Here is a 19666-nt window from a genome sequence, read left to right as displayed (position 1 = left end):
TGGAGCCAGGAAGCGGTCACTTCGTTTATCGCAACAGCCGGAAATTTTAAGCTTTCCGGCCCGGAGACAGAGAAAGATTTTGTTTGAAAGATCAAAATTAAAAACATTTCAACTTACCCCGTCTCTGAGGCTCAGACGCCGGCATGAAACTCCAAGGACACTTAGCAAGCATAGGAGAAGTATGATACGCATGATTGACGACTTCTTTACTCAGGCGCGAGCGCTCCAGCTATGATACCAGCGCCGCCGGTTATCAGATAATTTAGATATTCGTCGCGCATCTGTCCCTAATTAACGAATTCGATACAGAAAAGAGCAACAATAAATATTGAAGGGTAATATTTTACAAGTGTTTTTTAGGGTTCCGTAGTGAACTAGAAACCCTTATAGTTTCGCCATGTCTGTCTGTCCGTTTGTCCGTCAGCGGATAATCTCAGTGACCGTTAGCACTAGAAAGCTAAAATTTGGTACCAATATATATATATTATATCAATCACGCCAACAAAGTGATAATATAAAAACCGGCCAAGTGCGAGTCGGACTCGCCCACCGAGGGTTCCGTACAAACTTTTAATGGTCAAAATAATCTAATACTACTCATACTCATTTATTTGTAACGCCATTTTACACGTCAAGATTTGATTTAAAAAAATAATATTCATACAACAATAATACTTAGAAAATAAATAGACAGAAGATTGAAATTACAAAAAGTTAGGCAATATTCACATAAAAAATTAACAAAAATATTTTTCTAATTAGGTAATAAAAAAATTGTCATAAGTGTAGAACGGGTGCTCGACCAGCCAATTTTTTAAGCAATACTTAAAGTTCGACACTCTAGGTACTTCAACCACATATTGCGGCAATTTATTATAGACGGCAGGGTCCATCACACTATGAGCAAGAAGAAGTATTGCATAGATTTCATCGAGGGAACCGGCCCCTTACCCTTCTCTTTGTAGGGAGTAGTCACGTGCGATTTCATGACTATTGGGATAAATCGGATCAGTTTGACCCAAGGAACAATTTTGCCAAGCAGCATCGCCACAGGCAAAAGTCCAAATCGCTGGCATTACTTATCCTACTGGTCACCAAACACGAATATGGCAAAGGGAAAATGAGCATAGTTTGAAAATTATAAGTTCTAGCTAAGTAAGTGTACTTCCAAAGACAATATTGTAGAGAATATACTTCTCTTAGACGTTATTGTTGTAGCTTTTACGGTTTTCATGGAAATATAAAAAAACTGAAAACAGGCATACAAAAGTGGGGAGAAGGAGGGGAAACATTGACACCTCGGCGTGTTTCTACTTCAATTTTGTCTTATAACCCTATAAGCTATATACATGCCAAGTTTCATGCTTTCTGCCAGACGGGACTAGGTATACATTCATACTAATGCTCTGTTAACGCTCCGCACTATTCAAGTATTTTCCCATTAATATGAACTATCAACGGCGTGGTCATGCGGCCCGAAAGATTAAAATGCACAAAGTGAGTCTTTTTGAGATTTAAAGCTAAGCCATTCCATGCGAACCATTGACGCCGTGGCTTGCGTGGGCGACGGTTGCGCGATGGTCGCGCGACGGTGATGCGACGCATACGAAATCAAACCTTATCGATATGGAAGTGGACGATGCGATGAGACGCGACGGCGAGTTATATAATGTCTTTGGCTAGAAGTATAGGTACTCTAATGAGCATTATTGTATTTAGCGCCATCTCTCGGCAAAATTTACTAAGTAATTTACGCGACTTGAGACTTGTGTGAACCTTTAGGCATGGAAAGTTACATGAAAAGTTGTCGAAACTAATAATAGATGACGCTGCATTTGAATATCTTGACTGATAACTCTAATACTAAATTGAATATAATCTAAGGTAGAGCAGAGTCTAACTGGGGAAGTACCTCCGCTTTACAAAAGACTGCGGTCAAATAGGACTAGACCTTACTCATTGTTGTGTTCCTGCCGGTGAGTAAGGCAGCCAGAGCTCAACGAGGGAGGACCTACGGAACTAATTAGGACAATAGATTGTCCTTTGAGTCGTCGGCACCCAGGCCCCTTCTAAGTACAGGTTTGTACAAGTTTCTAATGAGTCGGCAACGCACATGTGCCACTCGATCCTTGAGTGGCAGGCGGTACAGTGACCGCTTTCCATCAGGCAGACCGTATGCCTGTTTCCCACCTACGTGGTACAAAAAAAACTGTCGACGAATTCACCTTAAACATTAAAAACTAAGTCAAAATCGATTGATTCGTTCGGGAGCTATGATTCCACAGACAGACATGTCAAGCGTCAAACCTTAAATTATTATAAAACACTCCGTCGTTTTTGCGTTGGTGGTTAAAAACAAGAAACTTCCTTCAAAACTATAATAAAACACAACTTTCTATGAAAATTGGTCAAGTGCGAGTCGGATTTCGACATTTCCATACAAACAGGTCATGAGCGCCTGACGAAATCTGATGGCAACGTACACTAAATTTCGTACTTAGATTTCGCGTATATTTCGGAAACGATAAGAGGATAGAGCAAAATGGACTTCTGATTTTGGTTGTCGATGGCACAATTTTTTTGTTTTCGTATATATACACCTTTTTTTGGAACTATGTGGGCAATATTATGGTCAGTGAAGTTCTAAACGGTCTTAAGCGCCTCTTTTTTAGTAGGAACTTAAGTCATTTTGGAAAATGATTTTTTTTTTTAACAATTTCTATAACAAACGAAACAGAAATTAATTTCTTTATACCTGTCCAACGCGATTACAACATTTTAAGACGTTTAGTAACTACTTGCAGCGGCAGTGAGTGAAATTCGTAATCTGAGTTTTTTTCTCTTAAGTCCGACTTACGCTTGACTGTAGAGTTCTAATAGGTTTTCCTGTAATCTACAGGTAGAGGGCTATCTCGTGTATTTTTTTGAAAATTTTACGCTAAGTAATTTCGGAGATAAGGGGGGGAATGGTCATTTTTTGCGTATTTTCTTAAATTACTTCTAAATTACCAAAATAAAAAAATAATTATACTTCAAATGCTTATAAAATGCTCTTTCATTTGATATGTAACACAATATAGTTTTAATAACTTTGATTTTTAATTTTCAATGTCACCCCCCAAAAGTGGCCCCTGTGATTAAATTTCATTTAATTAAATTACATATCCGTCTTTGGGCCACAGGTTTACATATGTGTGCCAAATTTCAAGTAAATCGGTCCAGTACTTTCGGAGAAATCGGCTGTGACAGAGGGACAGACAGACACGCGAGTGATCCTATAAGGGTTCCGTTTTTCCTCTTTGAGGTACGGAACCCTAAAAAGTAGAAAAAAAAATGTTTTATTGGGGTACACCCCTACACGTAAAGTGGGGAGTGTTTTTTTTTATTCCAACCCTAACGTGTGATATATTAGAATAGAATAAAATAAACATTTATTCGTGAACACAGGCAAAGACAAAATACACACAATAACAACAAGACAGAAAGGAATGAAGTGCCACGAAATGGCCTCTTATTGGTATCATATTGTTGGACAGGTATTTAGAAATGAATTGGGGTTTAATGAAACCATTTTTTGACATCCATACTAATATTGTAAATGGGAAAGTGTGTGTGTCTGTTGTTTGTACGTCTCTCACGGCAAAACCGAGCGACGAACTGACGTGATTTTTTAGGTGGAGATAGTTGAAGAGATGGAGAGTGACATAGGTTAATTTTTGTAAAAAGCTAGATTTTAATATTTTAGAAAATAATCGATCTAAAAGAAGAAAAAAGTTGCCCCTTCCTCTAACTTTTGAACCATACCTAAGTTTGGAAGATATGAAAAAAATCACAAAAGTAGAACTTTATAAATACTTTCTAGGAAAATTATTTTGAACTTGATAAGTTGAACAGATTTTGAAAAAAAAATACAAAATATTTTCTAAACTAAGTTTGCAATTTAACCGTATAATCACGTGTTTATTATGTCTGTAATTACTATAAAATCACAATTAAATTACGTGCTTTGAAATAAAGTAAAAAACCGGCCAAGTGCGAGTCGGACTCGCCCACCGAGGGTTCCGTACAAACTTTCTTTCAAACTACCTAGTAAAAATAATCTCATATTTTCATATAACTCTAATGACTTGACTAGAAGACAAAAGTATAGGCACTAATGAGTATTATAGTGTATAGCGCCATCTCCCGGTCAATTTGCTAACTAATTTGCGCGACCTGGTTTTTCAGGGACAATTCTTTACAATGTTAACCGATTTAAACAGTTTTTACTTTATTGGACAGAAGATGGTTTACGTAACATCTCGTATTAATTTGAAGTACGATATACATCCGCAAGGGTGGGTAAATTGAAAGTAAAAATCTGAAAAGTTTTTTGTGAATTAAAAAAAAAGTATTCAAAATACAAACACGATTATATTTTTCCTGTAATATATAGCATAAAACCAATGTTTACTAAAATTTTCATAATTTTTCGTTGGTAAACTTTGGAGATAAGGGGGGGGAACGGTATTTTTTTTTTACATTTTCCTTCAAAATTCTTTTTTTTCCACAACAAAAAAATTATAAAAAATAGCTTATTTACGTTCAATTTGAGCTCTTTCCAACGATACCACACTTGACCTAGTAACTTGAAATTTACAGTTTGCCCCCCTTTCATTTTGGCCATTTTCTACAATTATAATTAATATATTTAAAATATTAAAAATATTATAATAAAAAAATTATAATTTCTATTTGTAGAGGTTTACAATGTTCACAACTATTCCAAATTTCAAGTTGATAGCATTAGTAGTTCTCGAGATATTTAGGAATGTGACAGACGGACAGACAGACGGACAGAGTCGCACCATAAGGGTTCCTGTTGTACCTTTTTGGTACGGAACCCTAAAAATGGTGAAAGTCGGTTCACGCAATGAATAGTTATTCCAAAAAACCGGCCAAGTGCGAGTCGGACTCGCCCACCGAGGGTTCCGTACAAACTTTCAATGGTTAAAATAATCATACTACTCATACTCATATTCATTTATTTGTAACGCCATTTTACACGTCAAGATTTGATTTAAAAAAATAATATTCATACAACAATAATACTTAGAGAATAAATAGACAAAAGATTGAAATTACAAAAAGTTAGGCAACATTCACATAAAAAATGCACAAAAATATTTTTTCCCTCACTAGCTCGGAAACACGTGTTTTGTCCTTTAATACCAGCGGGTAAAAACGCATTTTATCCACTAGTGGGTAAAGTAATTTGACCTTGAATAAAGTCAAATTAACTGCTTTAAAATTGATAAAAGTAGGTGAATCTGGTAATAAAGATGATTTACCACCTGTGGAACTACTGGAAGCAGTGATAAATGCATTTTTTGCGTTGTAGTTTCCTCGCTATAGTGAGAGGAAAAGTTTTGTGTTACACTCGGGTGCAAATGTATTTTACTTCTCGTGTGTTAAAAACTCGCAAGGTCAGCTCACTTTCACTTGCTCGTTTTTCAATTTAACACTCGGCGTTAAAATACAACTTTGCCCCCTTGTATAACAAATAACTATTTCTAATTAGGTAATAAAAAAATTGTCATAAGTGTAGAACGGGTGCTCGACCAGCCAATTTTTTAAGCAATACTTAAAGTTTGATACACTAGGCGCTTCAACCACATATTGCGGCAATTTATTATAGACGGCAGGGTCCATCACATGTGTTCATTTGTTGGATTTCGCCAATTTACGGTCGATACCTACTAACTTTCCGGCATTTCGAATGTTGTACTTGGAACACAATGTTAGTTTTGTCACAGAATATATAATAATAGTACAAGGTACAAGTACAGAAGGCTCACTCCTTTGATGTTCACAAAATGCCGCCATTCTAAATTCTTACCTATTTACATTAACAAACGGACCGCACGCGAGCAGTAAACATTGAATTTTTCCCCTCACTAGCTCGGAAACACGTGTTTTGTCCTTTAATACCAGCGGGTAAAAACGCATTTTACCCACTAGTGGGTAAAGTAATTTGACCTTGAATAAATTCAAATGAACTGCTTTAAAATTGATAAAATTGGTGAATCTAGTAATAAAGATCATTTACCACCTGTGGAACTATTGGAAGCAGTAATAAACGCATTTTTTGCGTTGTAGTTTCCTCGCTACAGTCAGGGGAAAAGTTTTGTGTTACACTCGGGTGCAAATGTATTTTACTTCTCGTGTGTTAAAAAACTCGCAAGTTCAGGATTCTATAAATAACTATTATACAAATAACTATTATTGCCAATGAATGGGCCGCGAACTCGCGGCCGCTGACATGTACTTGTAGCGCGGTGATAGAATCGCGGAGTGAGCCGCCCCTGGTTTTGTATGCTGCCAAGTTCTCTCTTACATAAATGGCTACCTGCATGATAACTATTGCAGGCAGTGTAAGGATTCGTATTTTTTAAAGAGTTCTTTGGCCGGAATATCTACAGGTACCTGAGCAACGATCCTGACAGCTCGTTTCTGAAAGCAAAAGACCCTCTCCCATTCAGCACAACGTCCCCAGAGCTCCACACCGTACTGTATTAATGAATGGACAGTGGCGAAATAGCATGTCCGGGCTACTTCTGGAGCCACAGACTTTGCAACTCGACCTAAGGCGCACGCCCAGACTACCACACAGTTTATCTACTTGCTGATCCCATTTTAAGCCCTGATGAATCTTTAAACCTAGGAAAGTAGTCGTGGATGCCTGTTCAAGTATTTTCCCATTAATATGAACTATCAAAGGCGTGGTCATGCGGCCCGAAAGATTAAAATGCACAAAGTGAGTCTTTTTGAGATTTAAAGCTAAGCCATTCCATGCGAACCATTGAGACAGCTGAGTTGTCGTTTCATTCAAGGCTCGCTGAAGACTTTTAGACGTTGGTGCAGTAACTATGGCAGCAACATCATCGGCGTACATTAAAATGTTGGCAGCCTGTATCGCAACCGGTAGGTCGTTGAGGAGAAGTGAAAAAAGTATGTTAGATACTGGCGATTCTTGCGCTACGCCCATATTAGTTGCATCTGAGGGATCTGATCTTATTTTTTTACTATCCCGTACCACAATTGGTACTCATATAAGACTTGTCTAGAAGCACAGTATAATAAAGAGTACAGTATGGCCACCCCCGCTCCCCGCTGAAAGTGCCGCCAACCCCCTCTCAGTTACCTCACAGTTACCGCCTGTCAATAACACGAACAGTCGACCTGTCATATTTCACTCATACAAGTATAGTACGTTCACTTACACGATCTAAGACTGTGTTCTAGGAATGCGCCTCTTTCAATATATTTTGATCGCCAGTGTCCGAGGTGTGCTAAGAAGCAAAGAAGATCGAGTATTATAGAGTTAGAGTCAAAGTAAAATGTGTAATCACAGTGCATAGACTGCCATCTCTCGACGTAGGCTTAAGACTTTTGAACCTCAGTTTTGACAATTTGGCCCATATTCTTAGCTTGATATGTTTTAAAATTTCAAATATTAATATTAGCGCCATCTAGCTGAGCCCTTTTTCTGTGTGGTACCATAGACTAAACTAAATAAAGGAAGACATGTAACTCAGTATATCGCTACACGGCCTACTTAACGCGAGTTATCGTCGCTGGTACCTCTAGTTTTCGAGTTATTTACAGATGGCGCTAGGGTGGTTTAGCCGGTTATCCGACCACCTCTGGTTGTCGGCCACCACGCAGTTAATCTACAATAACATGACAACTATATAGTATTTCTTCAAAAAATGAGGGTAGATACATAAAGTCACTTGATATTGACATGCCCTACATTTATTTTCTTGGTGACGTATTGATTCGCTCGTCAGTGTACGGAAGCAATTTAAGCAGTGTGAATGGTGGACAAATTTTATAAAAAAAATTAGGATACAACATTTTTTCGAGGTATGTAAACATATTGTTTTCGTGGCTTTGAGACCATTGTTGAGGTTAAAGTAGATTGTGAATAAGTTGAACTCATGTTATTTCAATTTAAATGTTCAAAATATGTAATATAATTAAATTAAATTGGGTGGTCGGGTATCTAAATGCAATTTTACAAAGATATTTAGTTGTCGGCCCCCGGCCGAGAACGGACTTGAAGGACGTCATTTTTAATCGACTGTCTTTCCTATATTATTAGAGCAAATAAAATAAATACTTCAAAAAACACTTATTTTGAACAAAATTGATATTGCATTTAACAGCCGGCCACATGCTTTCTTGGAAATAATTGGTTAAAATCTGATTTATTTTTTGAAATATTTGGCGGCCGAGAACAGGCATTTTTAAAGTTGATTGTCGGCCTAGCCAATTTATGACGGCCGAGAAACAAATAATTTTAATTTAGTTGTCGGCCCTGCAATATATTCTCGACCCAGATTCAAAATAATTTGTCTTTGGGGGTCAATTAATTGCGTTGTTTGTAAGGATTATTAAAAAAAAAATGCATTTATTTATTAATAAATACAATAACATCCAATAGCAACACAACTTGTTCTTAGGTAATTATTATACTATACATTTTTGCTCCAGGTATTTTTTTAAGGATTACACCAGATTTTATACAGTCTAATACATCATCATTATGTACCTACCTGCATATAATATTTTTACTTTAGCAAATTTAGTTAGTGTTGTGTTTGTTGTTGTCTCCTCATTAAATGTAAAATATTACTAAAAATACATTGTGACATTGACTATTACTTGTTTTATTCCAAAATAAATCCTGTTAGTTCTGACATAAGATTCATTTTAAAACCCTAATAAGTGCCGTCTAGTGAGATAATAATTAATTACATTGCCGAGTAACCATATCTGAATATGATTCAATATTTTGAGCCGGGCGGCTCCTTGTTTTTTGGCTTAGGGGTTAGTGTATTTGACTTGCACGTCTATGATCCCGAGTTCGAGACCCAGGTCCGGATTTTTTTTAATATGTTTGAAAAACAGTTTTATTGTTGTTTTTTACTTTTTTTAATATATAATTGAATATTAGAAAAAATAAGTATGATTTGAAGCTGAATCATAGAAAAGTAAGTATTGTTCGCGCCTACTTGTTGTCTGTTTATAAAAACCATAGGTATAGGTCCTATACCTACTCGACTCTCTAATCACTTGCCGCCGAAGTCAAGAGGATGGAATAAAATAATAGGTCATAATATGAATTATTTAAATCATGAGTTGTATAGTTAGGAACATTAAATTGTAGATATGTAACCTCAACAAATGTACTAGTAAACCCTCAGTACCAAAAAGTACGGAAGAACCGGGATTTAGGTACTGGTTCTTTCCCAGTACCGGAAATCTCAGTCACGGTTCTGGGACTGATACCGGTTCTGCATTCCCTAGTAGTGAGGTGTTTTAAAAATTTGTAAAAATTCTATCTTTTTATTGTATCGTCCAATTTTGACAAAACGTATCTCAAATGAAAGGTATTGCTTTATGTCATTGAAAAAAAAATTGAAAAAAAAATATATAAAAAAAATAAAAAAGTAAATTAACGTCTCGCACTGAGTAGCTTCAAAGAATGACAGACAAAATGTACAATGTCGATATATGAGTTTTTTTTATATCAAAGACAGATAAATTCATCGTTGAAAACTAAAGACCGCATCGAAATCGGATTAGCATTTTTTAAGATACAAGTTGCCAAAGTTGGGAAAATTTGCTTTATATGGCCACTTTGAAATTCTTTTGCCAGAAAGTCAGAAATAATATATTTTTCTTACACAGAAAAGTACATAGTGACAGTACAACTCAAAATAAAATAAAAAATTCCGAGGATATCATAATTTCATCTCTTAGGACGACGAGCGTAGCGAGGTCTGTTACGAAAACCAAAAAAAAATTTGTACGTCGTCCGATTTTGACAAAACATAATTTCAATTGAAAGGTATTGCTTTATGTAACTTAAAAAAAATTTTGGAAAAAATGTAAGATTAAAAAAACTAAAATTTTCGTATCAAAAAAACGGTAGACACGATGTATAATATCGATACATGATTTTTTTTAATTAAAGAAAAATAGATTCATGATTATAATCAGCACTAAAAATCGGATCAGTAGTTTTTAAGATACGAGTTGTCAAAGTTGGCTTAGTTTGTTTATATGGTTGCTTATAAATTCCTTAGCTAGAAAGTCAGAAACATTATATTTTTCTTACAGTTATAAGTATGCATTTGTAATAGACATCATACACACATATACAGTTACATAAAACAATACCTTTCAATTGAAATATTATGTTTTGTCAAAATCGGACGACGTAAAAAAAAATAAGATTTTTTTTCGCTAGGCTCGTCGTCCTAACCTAAGGCATGAAATTATGATATCCTCGGAATTTTTTATTTTATTTCGAGTTGTACTGTCACTATGTACTTTTCGGTGTAAGAAAAATATATTATTTCTGACTTTCTGGCAAAGGAATTTCAAAGTGGCCATATAAAGCAAATTTTCCCAACTTTGGCAACTTGTACCTTAAAAAACGCTAATCCGATTTCGATGCGGTCTTTAGTTTTCAACTATGAATGTATCTGTCTTTGATATTAAAAGTCTCATATATCGACATTGTACATTTTGTCTGTCATTCTTTGAAGTTATTCAGTGTGAGACGTAAATATACTTTTTAAATTTTTTTCTTACTTTTTTTTATAATCATTTTTGTTTTAATTTTTTTTAATTACATAAAGCAATACCTTTCATTTGAGATACGTTTTGTCAAAATCGGACGATACAATAAAAAGATAGAATTTTTTTCATTTTCATAAAACACCTCGCTACGCTCGGTTTCCTAAGGGATGAAATTTCAATATTTTCAGTAAAAATCGTTTACTATGATGTCTACTATCGCCATGCAAAGCGGCTTGCTTCCATCCAAAAGTGCAGCTTTTGGCCAGAAATTCTCCATAACAAGTATGACTATAAAAAAAGCTCGTGTTATTATTTTGAAGTTTATTAATAAACGTTACGAGAAAATTTATGTTTAAGTAAATAAGTAATTTTATTTTTAGCAAAGTGCCTTTCTTTTTCTGTATACCTCATGTTCATTTAAGCAAAGATTTCTTTATTATAAATATTATAATAAAGAAAATTTGTTACTTTACTTAATTATAAATATTATAATAAAAAAGTAACAGAGTAAAACAAGAAAAAATACAAAAAGATATGTCATTCTTGGAATTGGAACCGGAGACCTCACGTTTGCGAATCAGACGGAGTAGCCGCTACACTAACTATCCTCTTACCGATGCTGACGAAAAAATGTAACGCTTACACATGTCATTTCCTAGGGGAGGTCCTTTACTCTGATGCGAACTGTACGAAAAATCCCGATTGGTAAAAAAATACTTAATTGTTTTTGTAAATTTCGGTGTTATATAATGATAATGTTGTATGATCAAGTTCCAAATTTTTAAATATTACGACTTGGGTCATTTAAATGAAATTATTTCGTGAATTGAACAATACCATTTGTCGCGAGTATATAGTAATGCCATCTATTGTTTTACGAGTCAAACATATAAATTGGACTACGGAGTTCCCATTCTTTGTTAGTCTCTTTTCTCTGGTGGTACTGAGGTAAGTACGTTTGTTTCTTAGACTTTATCTGTCTATATGGAGTTATATATGTCTTTGGCTAGAAGTATAGGTACTCTAATGAGTATTATTGTATTTAGCGCCGTCTCTCGGCAAAATTTATTGAGTAATTTACGCGACTTGAGACTTGTGCGAACCTTTAAGCATGGAAAGTCACATGAAAAGTTGTCGAAACTAATAATAGATGGCATTGCATTTGAATTTCTTGACTGATAACTCTAATACTAAATTGAATATACTCTAAGGTAGAGCAGAGTCTAACTGGGGAAGTACCTCCGCTTTACAAAAGACCGCACTCAAGTAGCACTAGACTTTACTCATTGTTGTGTTCCTGCCGGTGAGTAAGGCAGCCAGAGCTCAACGAGGGTGCGGTATGCTGACGACTGGAAGACCTACGGAAGTAATTAGGACAATAGATTGTCCTTTGAGTCGTCGGCACCCAGGCCCCTTCTAAGTACAGGTTTGTACAAGTTTCTAATGAGTCGAGTCGGCAACGCACATATGCCACTCCTTGAGTGGCAGGCGTCCATAGGTTACAGTGACCGCTTTCCATCAGGCAGACCATATGCCTGTTTGCCACCTACGTGGTACAAAAAAAAACTCTCGACGAATTCACCTTAAACATTAAAAACTAAATCAAAATCGATTGATTCGTTCGGGAGCTATGATGCCAGACAGACATGTCAAGCGTCAAACCTATTATCATTATAATTATAAGTATGAGTACCAACGGAACTCTAAAATCTATCAATGAAATTTAATGCGCGTGTTGATTAATTCCCTACATGTAATAAATTTGATAATTGATCTCAGTCCATGAAACTAGTTATGGACATAAAAATTACAAAGCCACGAATGATGTAAATTGATGCGTCACGGTGACATCAAATAAATTGACAATTAAATGCATTGGCAGAGCTTATTGAGCTAATTGATGGGAGTCATAAAATGAAGATTCAATCATCAAATAATTAGTCCTCGTTTAATAGATTTTATTATATCTAGAAGTACCAGTCTATATGTAAACATTATTTTATAACAGGACTTATATAAATAAAAGCAAGATTTGAATATAATCTACACCCATATTTTTGGTCCCACAAAAAAAAACAATAATTCTAGAGCCTAATTAGAGTCCTGAGTCCCACAAAGTCCAAAAACTCATAATTTAAGGGAAATTATTTTTCACAGATTACAAAATGACAAGTCATCACCCTAATAGCGGGTATATTATTAATTCGCATAATTTAATACTCCTAATATATGATTTGGCTTTAATATTTAATATATGACTTTAAAAACGCATATCATTATTTCGCATAACTTACATTGCATAATCTTAATGCGCATAATTTAATTTGTTATAACGATAATTTGAGATAAATATAAAAGGCATAACATTTATTATCATAAATATGAATTGGTGTAAATAAATACCTATGCGATAGAGTTAAGTTAACCTAACCTATCCCACATTTTTATGGTAATTTGTTTCTTTATGTGTCGCAATTCTAAACTTTTTTTTGTTTACCCAGGGGGAATCCGTTATGGATCCCACTGGCCCGGGAGAGACAAGTGGTAACTTCGAAATACTGCCTCCGTAGGTTATGATGATTTATCCACACAAATATTTAAACACTGTTCTTGCTTTATTGCACCAGTTCTCAGCCATCTTATAAATTTGTCATTTGTTCAGGGAGTGTTTCCTCAAAAACTAAAAACAACATTGATAAAACCAATCTATAAGAAAGGCAATAGAGGTACTTTGGATAATTACAGACCGATAGCTCTCATACCAATATTATCAAAGATTGTTGAAAAAGCTATGTATGAGAGAATATCTAAATTTTTTAGCAAATATACAGTGCTCTCCAAGCAGCAAAATGGGTTCCAAAAAGGAAAATCTACCAGCCTTGCTGCCTTTCAGATGGTAATGGAAATCACAAAGGCTTTAGATAAGCGAGCCTCAACGACTGCTATATTTTTCGACATGAGCAAGGCGTTCGATTTAGTACAACATGAACTGCTTTTGGTCAAATGTGAAACCTACGGATTACGTGGTAAAGTACTGGATTGGTTACAAAGCTATCTCACAAACAGACAACAATATGTGGAGATCTCGAACATAAATGAAGATAATGAATATGTAAGCCATAGATCTGACTTCAAGACTCATACAGTTGGTGTCCCTCAGGGGAGTATTTTAGGGCCGTTACTCTTCCTGGTATATATCAATGACCTACCATTAAGCACGAATCATCATTGCATTCTTTTTGCTGATGATGTGTCTGTTGTCATATCCAGTGAACACAACAGCAATCACACAAACGATGTTAATACAGCACTTTCTAATATAATAGACTGGCTAAATATAAACAGTTTGCAAGTAAATTTTAGCAAAACCACATATACTCAATTTTGGAATGGTTATGGAGAAAAACAACCAATGACTGTTACATATGATGATCAACAAATTACTGAGTCAGATCATGTCAAATTTCTTGGAATAGTGGTTGATGATATGTGTCACTGGAACCATCATATTGAAGGTGTGTGTAAGAAATTAAATAGTTTTGCGTATGCCCTTTGGCGCTTAACTAAGATTTCAAGCCAAAAAACAGCCGTCCAAGCGTATCATGGCTACGTGGCATCTAGTCTGAGGTATGGTATAACGGTATGGGGGAACGGCTCAAATATCCTTGGAGTGTTTATAGCTCAAAAACAATGTATACGTGCGATTTGTGGTGTGTCCGTATTAACTTCATGCAGACCATTGTTTAAAAAACTAAATCTGCTTACAGTACTTTGTTTATATATATTTGAAATGTGTGTATTTGTAAAATGCAACCAAACTTTATATACAAAAAATTATGAATTATGTAATTTTAATACGAGGTACCCTAACAAACTCATATGTCCGAGAACACACACAAGTTTATATAAGAAAAGTTGCTATCCTATGAGTATACTTTTGTATAATAAGCTCCCAGACACTATCAAAGGCCTTACTTTACATTTGTTTAAAAGAAGATTATTTGAATGGCTAAATGAACAGACTTTCTACTCTGTAAAGGAATATTTAGACTACTAAACCGCTAAATCTGTGACATCTCAATTAATTAATTAATTTATATTCGATAATTTGTATTGTTTTGTATATTAATATTTCTATGTAGATATAATCTAGCTTTAGATAGGTATTATTTAAGTGCATGCATAGTACTAGACCTAGGTACAATCTGAGATTTGCATGTCACTGTTTGACAAGGTAGATTGGCTCACTTTATTGTAAACAAACACCTAAGTATACCCTATCTTTCGCAAATAAATGACTTATGACTTATGACTTATGTCCGACTCCCACGGACTAAACCCCCTGGGGTGTTCCGACGCTCGCCTTGGGCGGGGTTTCGGGAACACGGTTGTAGACCACCGTTGCCCCGCCAGCGTTGCCCTTGCGGGCCCAGCTTTTTGTGGCTGGTCATGCAGCCTACCCTACTTTGCTGAAGGCACCCCTGGAACACTTGAGGGCCTTCCAGTACGGAAACTCTTCAGGCGGGTGATGTAGCTCCCGGTCCATCACCCGCAATTTTCGGTTAGGGCGCCATCAGTCTCTCTGCGCAGACCCTTCGCCGCCTGCCTGGCCTTCTGCGGCGCTGAGGAAGCGAGTTTGCGTCATCCTCGCGCACTCGTTCGGCGGCCTCCTTTTGCGTCATGACAACGACGCTCAAGGTGGTCACTGCCTCCCACGCCTCTTCACTGCTAAGCATTTGGCGTATTAGCGCCGGCAGTGAGAGGTCACGCTCACGCCCTATAACCGAGGACAGGGCAGCGCGAGGCTCATCCCGCGCAGGGCACTCTTCGCGCGTGTGTTGGGCCGTGTCCATGGCTCTTCGATCACAATGGTGACACGCTGTTGTAGGCTCCCTTTCCACCCTCTCACACAGGTACCAGCCGAAGCAGCCGTGCCCCATCAGGAGCTGTGTGAGATGGAAAGAAGGTGCGCCGTACTTACATTCCACCCATTTTTAGGGTTCCGTAGTCAACTAGGAACCCTTATAGTTTCGCCATGTCTGTCTGTCCGTCCGTCCGTCCGTCCGTCCGTCCGTCCGACCGCGGATAATCTCAGTAACCGTTAGCACTAGAAAGCTGAAATTTGGTACCAATATGTATATCAATCACGCCAACAAAGTGCAAAAATAAAAAATGGAAAAAAATGTTTTATTAGGGTACCCCCCCTACATGTAAAGTGGGGGCAGATAATTTTTTCATTCCAACCCCAACGTGTGATATATTGTTGGATAGGTATTTAAAAATGAATAAGGGTTTACTAAGATCGTTTTTTGATAATATTAATATTTTCGGAAATAATCGCTTCTAAAGGAAAAAAAGTGCGTCCCCCCCCTCTAACTTTTGAACCATATGTTTAAAAAATATGAAAAAAATCACAAAAGTAGAATTTTATAAGAACTTTCTAGGAAAATTGTTTTGAACTTGATAGGTTCAATAGTTTTTGAGAAAAATACGGAAAACTACGGAACCCTACACTGAGCGTGGCCCGACACGCTCTTGGCCGGTTTTTTAGAACAGGCCGAACAGCGGCCACCAGTTCCCGGCTAGCTCCCGTGATCTCCAAACGCTCCGACCACTTTTTGAAGAGCACTTCTCGTGCTTCTTCTCTCCACTTTCGGATTTCTTGAGGAGCAGGCCAGTTCTCTTCCCTCCTTGCTGCTTAATAGAATTAATACACTGACGTTGAATACGAAAAATAATATATTTTAAATAAACATTACAACAACAACATTTTTATATTAATTTGTAACCAAGAATAACAACTTGTCATGCAACTTAGGTATAGTTTAAAATACTAACCTGCCAGTATAAATCTAAACCTATACATACTCCACACGCCTCCTTAGATTTATACATGGCAACACTTGCAACACAAATCTAATAGAACCGTTTTTCCCCCGAAGGGTAAAAAACGGATATTTAGGTTCCTGCCGAAGCTTGAACCACTAATGAGATTAACACCTTCATAACTCGGCCCTAATCGAGTGAATTCCTCGACTAGTAGCGCCATCTGGCGCGCCAGTCAAGTACTAGTGTCGCCCGCTTACCAGCGCTCGGCTGCTTTTTCCTCAGTACCTTTAGCCGGCAAGGCCCTTAAGGGTGGTTCAAGCTTCGGCAGGAACCTAAATATCCGTTTTTTACCCTTCGGGGGAAAAACGGTTCTATTTAGGTGTCCGTGCCTTCGCTTGAACCACTAATGAGACGTGTTTAAACCTCTGCCGGCGCTGGTTAGGGCGTACTGTGACTGATATACTTTATTTATACAGAAATGTCATAATAAGAAATAAGAAGGTATATAGGGGGATGTTTCAAAATTTAGCCACTAAGGTTTCATGAGTTGAAACTGACTCCACACAGCACAGCACAGTTATCCATTATGACTCTATGATGGTGGTGAATCACTTAATTTATGTATAACATAAAACCGACAGGAAGCCAGTAGTTAATAAATCGGTATTACAATATTTACGGAAATAAAACCTGTTATTTCAATAACATTTTTGTGAGAAAAATATCTGTAGCAACCCAAACTCTGAAGAGCTACCCCTTCATCAGTGGGTGTTACATCAACGTCGGCTAAATTTGTCTCACGTTTCCCTTACAACAGTCCCTAGTCAGAACAAGATCATATACATGTTTTTTGTCTTATAAATTCACCAAGATACTAGTCTTCTTCTGCTTAAGATAACTATAATTATATCATGTAACTATAATACACAATTATATCATAGTACTGCCATGAGCATTATGACATTATGTTGAAATTTTTATTTTTCATGTAAATTGATTACTGTACCATAAGTAATGCGCCTATATGTATCTCCGAATATGCACATATTATTGTTAGTATACTGAGTAATAAACAATATTGACAAAGCTTAAACATTGTCTTACATAGCCCATTGCATAATGTGTTATGAATTCTGTATATGAAATATACATTTGCCAAAACAATTGAAATGGACGCTTGAGTTGGAAGAAATTGCACGCTATCATATGTTAATTTGTAATGTATACCCACATTACGATAATGTATGCGTTACTGCTGGACTGGTAGCAAAACTGCAAATAAGATGATAATACATTTTCGGCTTCTGATTGAATTGACAATACCATGGCCATTAGCTAAGGATCCATATAATAAAAGGTAAGCTCAAAGTCTCTACTCAAAGTCTTTACGAGAACGGAAACTATGCAAATTTTTCCTACTAAATTAAAATGGGTCAACTGAGCAAAAAGCTTTGGGATACAAGCGATTGAAACGAATCAATGATCTAATGAGTCACACATACTTAGGCGAAGATCAAATGAAGGCAATTATTTCTAATTAAATTGACTTTGATACTTCCATGAATATACATGAATGTTAATGCGGGAATCCTCTCTACACTGTACGCGTCAACTTTATTTAGTCTTTTACTATGTCTAGCTAGTATGCTTTTTTAGGTATTTGAAATATTTAATTTGTGTTTGAATAATTATGAGTATGTGATGCATATATTTTTAGGCTTATCATTTTTATGACTTATGTGCTGACTAGCCGAATTTATAAAGGAAAAATTGTACGATTCGTGAGCTAGTAATTCTAAAACATTACGACTTATGGCTCGGTACTCTAATAAGAATGTAAGACGACAGATAACTCTTCAAATAAGGGTTAATGATGTACGATTACCCATTTATAATTAAAATTCTGTCATCAGCTTAAGATAGTAAATAGTTTTCTTTTCAGAACTTTCTTAATTTATCACCAAATTGCAAAGCAATATATTCTATATTTTACTTTTGTGCGAATAATATAAATGTCTCACGTTCTTTATAAACTGATGTATACACATAAACATACGGGTTAATATTTACTGTATTCTTTCTTATTTCCCAAAATCCATCCATATGCAGCGGGACTTCCCATAAACAAGATGCAACTGTTATGTAGGGTAATACCTGATTCTACAATTATATCGAGATGACAATTATTTATTTATCGTATGGCATATAATTAGAATTTTCTTAAGAGTCGTACGTGCGCACGGCTGTAGCATGTAGCGCCACGGACGATGACAATGGTATTTACACTTGCCTGTCATTCGAGACCAATAGGTCAAAATATTGTAGCTATAAGTACTGCGTACCTTAAGTGCTGAGCTTTTATTTTTCATTTAGGTTTCAAGACCTTACTTCTGATAAATATAGTTCATCAATATCTATTTAAACGGCAATAATTTTAAGTTTTCTGTTACCACTAGAAACCCATTTTGCCTAGAATCTGCGCTCCCTTTTATGAGTGTCCTAACAAATTCTTGTATGTCAGGTATATTAGGAGTCCGAAGTCTTCTAAATTGAGTCATAAGCACAGTAATGTTATAACATCATATTTCTAGTTCCTTACACTAAATTCAATTGGGACTGGGACTCGTCCTCTGACCTTACGAACCGTTTTTGAATAAGTTGTGGCGTCTCCTCTGTTACTGACAAATAGTCGCGCCGCAAAATTCTAATAAATGGCGCTTAGTAAGCAACTGCGGAAATGTGTATCGATCCTACAACGCGCTAATGGAGTTCCAAAAGTTAATTGTAAATATACAACTTCTGTTAATCTCTCTAGGCCCCAGAAACCTATTCAGAAAACATTTGTCAAATGAAATAAACGGGAACTTTCTGTTAGTAATACCGCAGTAGCGGGCGATAATTTTAGGATGCGAGCGCCTCTTTATTTGTAAGAGGAAACTGTGGTCTAAAATCGAAAGGGATTCATCCTTCAATTTCCGTTTAATTTATTATTTCAGAAACAGGCCTTCACATTCAGTGACTGCCTTTCACCATTTTATCCATAAGAGTGCCTTAGAAAATTGTGAAAATCGGCTTCTCTCGGAAAATGTATTGCCCTATTGGTTTTAATGAGCTTAAAGTGTTTTCGATATATCATACTCATACAACAAATAAGCACTTTGAATACAATTTACATACACGGTTTCTTGCTTTGTTTTGTGTA

This window comes from Leguminivora glycinivorella, chromosome 20 (assembly GCF_023078275.1).
Source record: "Leguminivora glycinivorella isolate SPB_JAAS2020 chromosome 20, LegGlyc_1.1, whole genome shotgun sequence".
Taxonomy (NCBI): Eukaryota; Metazoa; Arthropoda; class Insecta; order Lepidoptera; family Tortricidae; genus Leguminivora; species Leguminivora glycinivorella.
This window is presented reverse-complemented; position numbering follows the sequence as displayed.